The sequence below is a fragment of the Aegilops tauschii genome, chromosome 6 (assembly GCF_002575655.3).
Source record: "Aegilops tauschii subsp. strangulata cultivar AL8/78 chromosome 6, Aet v6.0, whole genome shotgun sequence".
Taxonomy (NCBI): Eukaryota; Viridiplantae; Streptophyta; class Magnoliopsida; order Poales; family Poaceae; genus Aegilops; species Aegilops tauschii.
Window position 1 is genome coordinate 260,578,080 of NC_053040.3, and position 10,071 is coordinate 260,588,150.

The 10,071-nt window shown below is 43.3% G+C and overlaps 1 long non-coding RNA gene across 6 annotated transcripts; it reads right to left on the bottom strand.

The window, feature by feature from the left end:
• Nucleotides 1-909: 909 nt before the first annotated feature.
• On the bottom strand, nucleotides 910-6,587 carry LOC109735262 (uncharacterized). Of its 6 annotated transcripts, none has more exons than XR_012187710.1 (10): nucleotides 5,323-6,585; nucleotides 5,109-5,178; nucleotides 4,695-5,006; nucleotides 4,289-4,502; nucleotides 3,594-3,800; nucleotides 2,766-3,119; nucleotides 2,511-2,648; nucleotides 1,971-2,088; nucleotides 1,513-1,799; nucleotides 910-1,102 (listed from the first exon to the last, which is right to left on the bottom strand). It is a non-coding gene; the product is annotated as an uncharacterized lncRNA (long non-coding RNA). The 6 variants fall into 6 exon arrangements; XR_012187708.1 differs by having other exon boundaries at nucleotides 4,329-4,502; nucleotides 5,323-6,583; XR_012187711.1 differs by lacking the exon at nucleotides 2,766-3,119 and having other exon boundaries at nucleotides 4,329-4,502; nucleotides 5,323-6,587.
• Between the last annotated feature and the right edge of the window lie 3,484 nt (nucleotides 6,588-10,071).

Consider the following 10,071-nt stretch of genomic DNA (forward strand, 5'->3'; position numbering starts at 1 on the left):
CCTTGTGTTGCTACGGGCCTTTTAACTTTTTTTTCTGATGACTTTTTGTATTGTTGTATAAGACTTGGTGACTTTTTTACCCCTTCCAACGACGTCGTTGGGACCCTTCTTGATGGATTCATTTGAACTTCAACATAATTCATCTCCATCGCTATCGTAATCTATAAAAAAGAATATATATATATATATATATGTATATATAGAGAGAGAGAGAGAGAAATACACCTTTTGTATTATTGTGTGTAGTTTATATACAAAGAAGAACCATAATTTGTATACATCTCTTCTGATTTTGTAAAGTTTGATGAGTTTTCAGTCTGGTCAATCATAATTACGTTAGTGACTTTGTCGGTCAACAGTAGCATCATCCGCAACCATTGACTTTTATCTCTGATGTACAAAAGTGAACATATACATATCTTAAAAAAGCTCATATATAATACTCCCTCCGTCCCAAAATTCTGTATCTAGACAAATCTAAGACAAGAATTTTGGGACGGAAGGAGTATATATTTATTCGTCAGCTGCTACATGCAAGCAGGTGACCGCCTTTAGTAGGGTGAGTCGCATCCCAATTTTAATAATATGTAGACTCATCTGTAAATCACTTGTTAGTAATTATTCTCAAGAAATAACTTGTTAGGGTTTGCGATATTTTTTACTATATAAAGAAGTATGTGACATTTCTCATAGCTAACCATCGTTTTTTCCAAAAAAAGTAATCACCTTTTATTCTTATCTTAAAAATGCAATTCACCATCTTACTCTCTCGCCACATGATATAGTGCTGACACTCACATCTCGTCTCCCGGCTTGCTATCCCCGCCGCGGCTTCTTACAGCCCCCCCCTCTACACCACGACATTCAGCCCACACCTTACTCTCACAGTCATCCCACTGCCCCCGCCCCCCTTCTCTCTTCCTCCACGGCGTCCCAAGCCAATTCCTGGTGCCAAGGTGTGCACACCATCGTGGTCGAGGGCGACCATCATGACGATGCAACCTGCTGCTCACCGTAGCTCCGCACCTTCTTGAAGTACAGCGGCCACAATCATGTCCCAAGCTTATGTGTCCATCCTTTTATCTAGAGTATATTATCACTGCTGAAATCATAATTCAAGATATGGTACAAACTTCAGTATCAATACATCATAATAAACCAAATGCATCGGGGATCTGGGTGTACTATCCTAACAGAGGCATTGTTTCGCTACGAAGCCTGAATATTTTCTCTACCACATTCGATTTTGCTGCAACGCATAACCGATTTTGTTACCTTGAAAATTCAGTATTGTACAAGCTACCTGCCACCGGTGAACTCAAAGTGGATGCTTAAAAAAGGGCTCTGATAACTTCCACATTATAAGAAATATCAGGATGGATACATTGGCAAAAGCATGTGCAGATTTGCAGGTTATATCTTCTATGTGCAAAAGAATAGATAGACAACACAATTAAGCAAATAATTAATTAACAATTTGAACTATTTTTATGGATAGTTTAAGAAGGTTACCTTCAGCTCAGATAAACCAAAATATATGGACAAAGGTAATAATCCAAGGAGTAGTGGAGCAAGGAGATCTGAGAACATCCACACAATATTTTCTCAATCAATCGATCAGCTCAATTTGTCCATACTCATGGAATAATTCCTCTCATTCAATGGTATATACAGTCCATTGGAAACTTCAAGCAAATGACCATGCTCCATACAACTCAAGATTTAGCCTTTTTGATTTCTCGGGCAACCAGCCAACATATAATTTTTGCCTTCCAAAGTGAATATATATAATGGAACCGCTGAAAAAATATGAAAGAAATAGATTGTAACACACAGATGAATGCAACAAAAAAATCTATTGTGTATTTAGGATTTAGAGGACCATTTAGGAATAATAATAGAGGAATGGCTGATTGTAAAAGAGCTATGAAGGAAACATCACAAGCACCATACTGAATAATTCCACTCACGAGCTTTTCCTTGCAGAATCACAACTTCATAAGACATCCTTAAAAATCAGCCATCAGTAAATAGCTTGTTGAATCCAGACATGGTATGCAAACATTTCACTACATCTGGTTCCATATTCTGTATAGAAATCAAGTAGACATGGAAGTATACTCATATATCGCTGAATCTTGTAAAACATTTAAAAGGTAATCAGACACATTTTAACAACACTCTCTCGGCTCTTAAATAAGTGATATTTTTACTTGCCGAGTTTGCAAGGTACAAATTAAATCATAAATTATAGTAAAAACATAATGCACAGGTTTGATAATAACTAATCGATGAGCAGAACTTGCTTAACACATGAATAATCCATGACTATAAAAGAAGCTCATTGTACTCGGCCACTCATCTATTGTGTGCACTGTTTTTCCGTCTTTATTGATCATAGCAAGATGCTTCCTGATCAAATAGATGAATGATTTAAAGAGAGCGAATGTAAAGTGGTAGGATATTTGGCATGCATCATCGACTTGAGAAAACGAGAACAAGGAATTCACCTTGATAATTTTGGGTAAACAAATTAATCTGGCTATTGCCGTACATGGATAATTAGATTCTCTGCAGATTCACAAAACAATCATTTGTGACTGTTATGCAGTTGTGCAGATGTATGCACGCTATTCATATATAAGTGCCTGCATGAAACAAGAATAAAATCAGAGTCCGTAACTAAGTTCCTGAAAAAGAGCATTTGCACACAAATTGATAATATCAAGGGAAGAACAGGAAGCGAAGGGAGTCAGATGGGTTACATATCCAGTGGGAGCAGTAGTAGATGCTTGGCGGCTTGTTGGATAGGATGGTGATAGTGGGGGGGGGGGATGCTCCCCATCAGGTCGACAAGCCGGAGGTTGTCCCAGCAGGACCCCTTGTCGGATAGCGCCTGGGTGAACCTGTTGCCGGCTATGCTCAGGTACTGGACAGACAGTAGCGCCAACAGGAACGGCCCGACGAAGGGCTTCCGTGACACGTCCATATGCTCCAGCAGGTAGAAGGAGAGCCAGTGAACTTGTTCTGGCTCAGCACCACCGACGCCACTTTCCTCCCAAGACGCCCGAGCTATGATGTCATTACTCCTATCGTCTCTTACATAATTAACGTGTTTCCTATGTAATCATGGTACCGAGACACACATGAGTAATCTGCATGTATAGTTCTCTAATAATTAATCGTACATTCTGATTTCCAACTAATCCAATGTGCTAGTGCATCAGGCTCAACCAACCTTAATGCTAGGTTGAGCGGCATTCTAATTTCTAACTAATCTGATGGAATCCTCCTATGAGACATCCTCTCTGCTTCCCACCTTCCAGCGGCTCGATGATGGTGATGAAGGACTATAGATAAAAATTTAACGACCCTTACTCTGTACACATTTGAATCTATTTTCAGATGAAAAACACTGAACTATGATAAAATAAACAATAATCAACGACCCTGGCTGGGGAATAATATCAGTCCTTCCTTGTACTAAACAAGGTATTGAGGGAAAATAAATCTAAGAACAGAATGTACAGATTGGCAGAAGCTAAACATCGAATGCTCTATTAGCAAGTCTAAATAATTTTGAGAAGTATTACCAAAGAGATGACTCTCCAGGCTGCCGAAGGGCATGTACTCGTACAACAGCAGCCGCTTGTCCCCTGCGCGCAGAAGCCGATCAGGCTGACGAAGTTAGGGTGGCTGAGCACCGCCAGTATCAGCACCTCCACCAGGAACTCCTTCCTCCCCTGCACGCTCTCTCGGGCCTGCTGCTTCACCGCCACCATTTGTGCATCGGAAGCGCCCTGCAAGAAGAAGAAGAATCACATTGTGCTGATGATATAATACATATATCATATATAGTCCAGACCAAAGAATGATCAGAAAATCAACATGGTAGTTGGATGTGTCAAACATCTGCGACAAAAGTGATTAAGAAATGTACTGTGTGAACTAAGGAAGCAGCATCGAGGACGACACGCAAGGAAATATGCTTGTCACTTGTCAGTACATTCCCCTAATCTCACCAAATGCGCATACACTTTTATTGCTTTGAAGAATATAAAGATAGCAAATGAAGAAATCAGTTGCTGCCTGCCCGACTCAGGTTTGCAACATACAAATGATATACACAGACCATGAATGTATTATAACTTTAGAAGAATATACATTAATCTTTCACAAGTATAGCGAAACTTATCATGGGACGGAGGGAGAACTATAGTTTAGCACATTTTTCTATCACAAGTATAGTTGTTGAATAATGACGAGCAATCTGAAATCATCCACTTACAAAGAAAGAGGGAAGACATAACACGGGCTTGTTAGCTCACACATACAAAGTTGAGTCAGTGATTAACTGGATTGCCAAAAAGAACATAGGGGAGACCATCATATCCATGTGTGGTGTAGTCAGCTCCACCCTTTCTCATCACTATATTTGTTCATGTTCTCTGCTGGTTGGTTTTCTCAGAATCTGCCGGGGCAGAGGAAGCTCTGTTCAACTCCTGCTCAACAAAGAACCTTTGTGAGGCCAAACAACCAAAAATCCTTGTTCATACAAACATAAAAATGATGAACTATCCAATAATTTCTTCGTGATCATGCAATAAGCTGTGCCTTCCAAAACTTTCATATGGCTGCGGTAGATTCGGCTCACATGAAACATAAATAAAATAATATGTATATAATGATTTTACCTTATAATAGATGTTTTAGAAACTCATAATATATATTTGATAGCTCCACTCCAAAAGTATAAAATTCCTCACATTGAATACCTATAAACAAAGGTGAAATAAGGATCTCTTTTGGACCTATCAATGAAAAGAGGAAAGGTTATGTCAGCGACCAATCGGAACCGTCGAAAGTTCAGCACATCCGTCTTTTAGCAAATGTACATGCAAAGCAATTCTTTCTCGGAGTGAACTCTGAACTATTCTGTGCCACATGTAAATAAATCATCAAATTACAGTAGGGAGACATGGTTTTTACATGTGTGGTTGGTGACCCTATAAGAATCAGCAGAAAGAAATCGAGTCAACAGAGATACTTTTGTAAGGGCCTGAGAGGTTATATAATGAATAGAAGATTCATGGAAAGATGTTACTTACATGATACATGTAGCTAGAGAATCACAGTGCCCTCAATTGAAGTTTTATGTTCTCCCCATTAGTGATCGCACTGAATCAAAAAGCAAAATGTCAGACAAACAGATTACCTGGAGTGAAGGCATCAGGTAAACAAATTATCTGAATCAAGCTCACTAAAAACAGAATCAAAAAGCTAAATGCCAAACAGATTGAGTACTTTGCCTGGTATACATACTTGTCCCACCTTGCATCAACCCCATGCATGGTGGTGGCATCAACAGCGTCATGAGCTCCTGCTGCCCTTGCGTCGATAGAAAGGTTGTCATCGTCGGCGCCACGCGCCTCCGAACCAAGGATCCATTTGGCATGGAGGAGAGCGCCATCAGATTGATGCGTCCATCCCCAAACAACGAGCCAAGATAAAGAATATTATGACTGGGACTTGTGTGTCCCCACTTTGTGTCTGCAACCACTTCCTTTCTATAGCTCCAAATCAGGGGAGCATCTCTTCGTTCCCAGCGATACGGTCTATGCAGGTGCCGGCGGCGGCGGCGACGCCCCACCACAAAAGATTGTCTTCGAGCCGCGAGTTGCCGCATCCAACCCCAAGGACCTGCAGTTGGTAGATATTTATTGGGGAAAAACGACCAATAAAGCATGACTGAAGTTTAAACTTTGCATAACTAAAAAGTAATCAATGTATCAAAGGATTTGATCTATGGGCATTTTCCTTTTTCCCAAGTAACAATGTCAAACTTTTCAGGGGAAGGGTATATACAATATTTACTAAACTGAATGCTTTCCACGTGTTTTTAAATCAATGGATCCTCCTACAAATTCTTTAAAGAGTATAACTGGAAAACCATTGCGTGGGCAGCTGCTTTTCCCTCTCCTAAAGCATCGACTCTACAAATATAACACATTTTGTCACCGAAAACTCATGAATCATAAGGTACAGGGGTGGAGCACGCGACGCAACAGAGCAGAAGAGAATGTTGTACCTGAAACTTAAAGGCCACATTAAGGTTCGTGGGATTCTTGTCCGAGTGAAACAAATTGGTCTGTACAAACTGAAATATAGCCAGCGCAGCTATATCAGAACCCATGAGGCCATGAGCACACATATAGTCAGAAGCACAGCTAAATCACGTACCTTGTGAGCATACACCATTCCCTCTAGCCACTTGGTCGGGTACCACGGGGTTCACCTTGAGACTCCTCGTTGATGACCTTCATCCCTTCTACAAAATTAAGCACAAAAAAAACAAATTGAGTTGACCTTGCAAGACTATTGAGAGGGATTTAGGTCCTTATGAAGTACAGAGTATAGTATGGAAAAGGGGTTCTCTCCTAAAGAAAATAATGCAGCCTCCATCCAGAAACAAATGGCGAATTAAGCACCCTCCAGTTCAATTTCACTCTCATCTAAATTCTATTTTCATGAGAAATTAATCAATTACCTAGGGTTAGTCCAGTTCATCCAAAACAGTGGAGCTCCAAGGAAGAAAGAAGAACGGTTGATCTAAAATAGGGAAGAAACAGGGCTATCACCTTCAAGATTAGTTCTGTATCAAAGCAAGAGCTCACAATTAGTTCTGGGAATTTTGAGTGATGAAGATAAGAAATGCAGTACCGGTACTCTTGCTCCCCTTGCTCTGAGAAGGTTTACATACCTCAAAGTGCCCAACACCTGCCGCTGGCTAAAATAGTGTGCATAAAAAGATTAAGAATATAAGCTACATTCAGATTAGGCTAGATAAGGAGCTATGCGCTTGTACACATCAAGCCTATATCGTTATTTTCATACACCAAGGCAATTCGAATGCATTAGATTAGTCCAATGTGGCTGACGAACTACTGTTAGGAAGAGAATGAACGGAGTTACAACCAGTTAGGATCTGCACAAGTATGAAATATAGTGACCACACCTACGAAGGAGACTTAGGGAAGTAGTTACCTGCAGCTGCATGCGATGGGGTGCCGTGCTTGAACGCTTTGTTGTGCCTCCACCATGTAGTTTCTCCGGTCCACATCCCTATCCCCTCCGCTGCCGCCTCCACCCCTATCCCCTTCTGGAAGCATGGATCTAAGCGCCTAGAGAGGCGGTGGCGCACGACCGGATCACAGGATACATGGAGGGGGAGGTCACTGCTGGCGAGGCGCCGACCGATGGGAATCGTGGGGCGGAGTCATCACCGGGGTGCAGCGTCGTTGGTTGAGGCCGCACTGGGGAAGAAGAGGCACTTGAGGCCACCGCCCAGCCGAGGTAGGAGGCGCCAGACGGGAAGAGGTGCGATGCTAGGGATTGGGGAGGGGGTAGGTCAGCGTGCGGCGTCTGCCGTCATCGGCGGCGGCTCCTCCACGGGATAGGCGGCGTCTCCCGTCATCGGCGGCGGCTCCTCAATGGGATCGGCGGCGGCTCTCGTAGTAGCGCAGGGATCGACGGCGGCTTGATGTGCGAGGGCGGCGACGAAGGATGCGAGTGCGAGGGCGGCGACCAAGGGATCTCGTGCGAGTCGTTCTCGCTCGAGGGCATGTGACGTCGCTCGTACGTGCGGGTTTTTTTTGGCTGGTTAATTTTCGTAGGTTTTTTTATCGCTGGTTAATCGTCGTAGATTTTTTCTTCGACGCTTGTCTTGGGCGCGATTGGCTGTTACGACCTGAAGAGCGCGAGGCTGGTGGAGGACTCGGTACGTGGTTTTTTCGGTTCGTGGCGGGTCAGCCTGAGGTGGGAGTAGGTACCAAAAAAACCGGGTGAGGTGGGACGAAAATAAACCTAGAACGGAGACTACCAACTGAGACATTAGGAGTAGAGATATTCATAATCTAAACCATGTTCCATACGTACACCATGTTTATCACACAAAGTATAGTGCCCCGCCCCCTACATTATGACAAGTATTTAGCCCTGAGCTGCAAAAGCCACACATTAGCCCAAACTATAATCAATGTTCTATATATTATATGTAGTACTAGCAAGATGCCCATGCGTTCCACGGAACATCAACATGATCAAGGGGAGGCCTTATTTGCAAATATGGAGAGGGGTGTGGGTATCTTTTTTAAAATTGCCATAGTTTCCTTCCTATCCGTCAGGTATAAATCGGACGGCCTATATTGCAGGATGGCAGGCACACCATCATCAACAACTCTGTTTTTTTATAGGAGCAGAGATAAAATATATTATATGTAGTATAACATGTTCATACACCATGTGTATCACCGTTATATATATTCACGCATGCGTCGGTTTAAAACACTATGATAAATTCATCAAATATCCGAATTCGCTTTTTATAACGAATTATGATCTCTATTCGTCTTTTACACCCACACAATCCTCTTATCTTTGTATCTACCGCTAACTTTCTCTCGTGCATGCACACGCCCGCATCCCTCTCACCCTCCCTCAGCATTCTCTAGCTCCATCATGCAAATTCGTCTTTTCACTTTAGGTCGTTCACCCATGGTGTGTGTAGGCCCCCCAGCTCCTTCTTTACGGCACACACATCGATCGATATGCCTCTCTAGCCAGGTGTGCCTACCACAAACACAAGCTTCCCCTCTTCTCCTCTCACCGTCCATGCCTCACTCCCACCACTCTTTTCATCGATCTCGTACTCGCACACCCCTTCCCCCTTGATATAGTATGCCTCTCGCACCACCTCTTAGATGCATCCCTCTCTCTCTATCCTTCTCGCCTGGCCTTATTTGCTTCTAACACATACATGCATGTATACTGATCGATCTCCCTACATATACCTAGGTCGACTTTAACTATTATACCCCCACCCATCGATCGACGTACGTCACAAGTTATGGCTCTCCTTTCTCTGACAGAGGACGATTGATCTTCCTATGTAGTTATGTCTGCTTACCACAGCCGTATCGTCCCCCCTCATCATTCGTGCATGCCTCCTGACCTGTCTCTCACACGCACGCGCACAGACAGTCAGCCATCCCCTCTCTTATTGATATTGCAGGTGTGCCCTCCGTTTGTCTAGCAAGCCTCTCCCACCATTTGTTACAAGCAACTCCACTACCGCCCCCTCCAACACTCTAGCTGTGTCTCTCTCCCAACCTTATTCCTCTCCTACACATATGCATGGATGCCGATCGATCTCCCTTAATACATAAGGTAGGCCTCTCTCCTCCTCCACACATATACCAGCCATAGTGCCTCTATAGTTAATAAGGCCTCCCCCCACCAATACACACCGATAGTCGAGCACTGTAGGTAGGTATCCATGCCACAGAGACAAACTGCACCTGTCCCCTCTCACGTTCCAGTAGGCCAGCCACCCTATATCTTTAACGTGGGCACACACAAATTCGACGGCACTCTTTATCGATCGTGCGCGCGTGCACAGACACATCATCCCTCTCTTCGATTCTATGGATACCTCAATCCGATGATACCTCCACTCTCTTCTCGTGATTGCCCCATCTATATATATGATATATCCAGGAATCTACTTTCACACAAATTGCATATGTTACATTTTTTATTGACACCCCCCCCCCCAAAAAAAACACTCACGAACCCACACACTATATCTCTCTAAGTTTGTATCTCTCTCACACAACCCCACATAGGTGGCGTACGTACACGAAGAGAATAGGTGCACGTACTCACGCTTCGTACCCACCCACACCCGCGCGGGTACACGGTGGAGCTCATTTCAGTACGAAATGGCAGCCCACGTGCTAATTTGAACGTCGTAGCGGTTGTTTACCTACGGAGGTCGTGTACCTCGCGTGCACGAAACAAAGTTCTACTTGATGCGTTGGCGCGTTATTTTTAAATAAAGTTATATCGCTCAATGGCACGTACACAGAATATAAAACGATTTTTATGGAGAAAAAGGTAGTCCGCTCCACTATATACAATGGAGCCTGCCTGCTAGGGTTTGTCTCTCTTCAGAGTATCTCACACAAGGCGGTGGTGGCCTCTCCCTCTCACTGCTGGTCACTGATCCAGCCG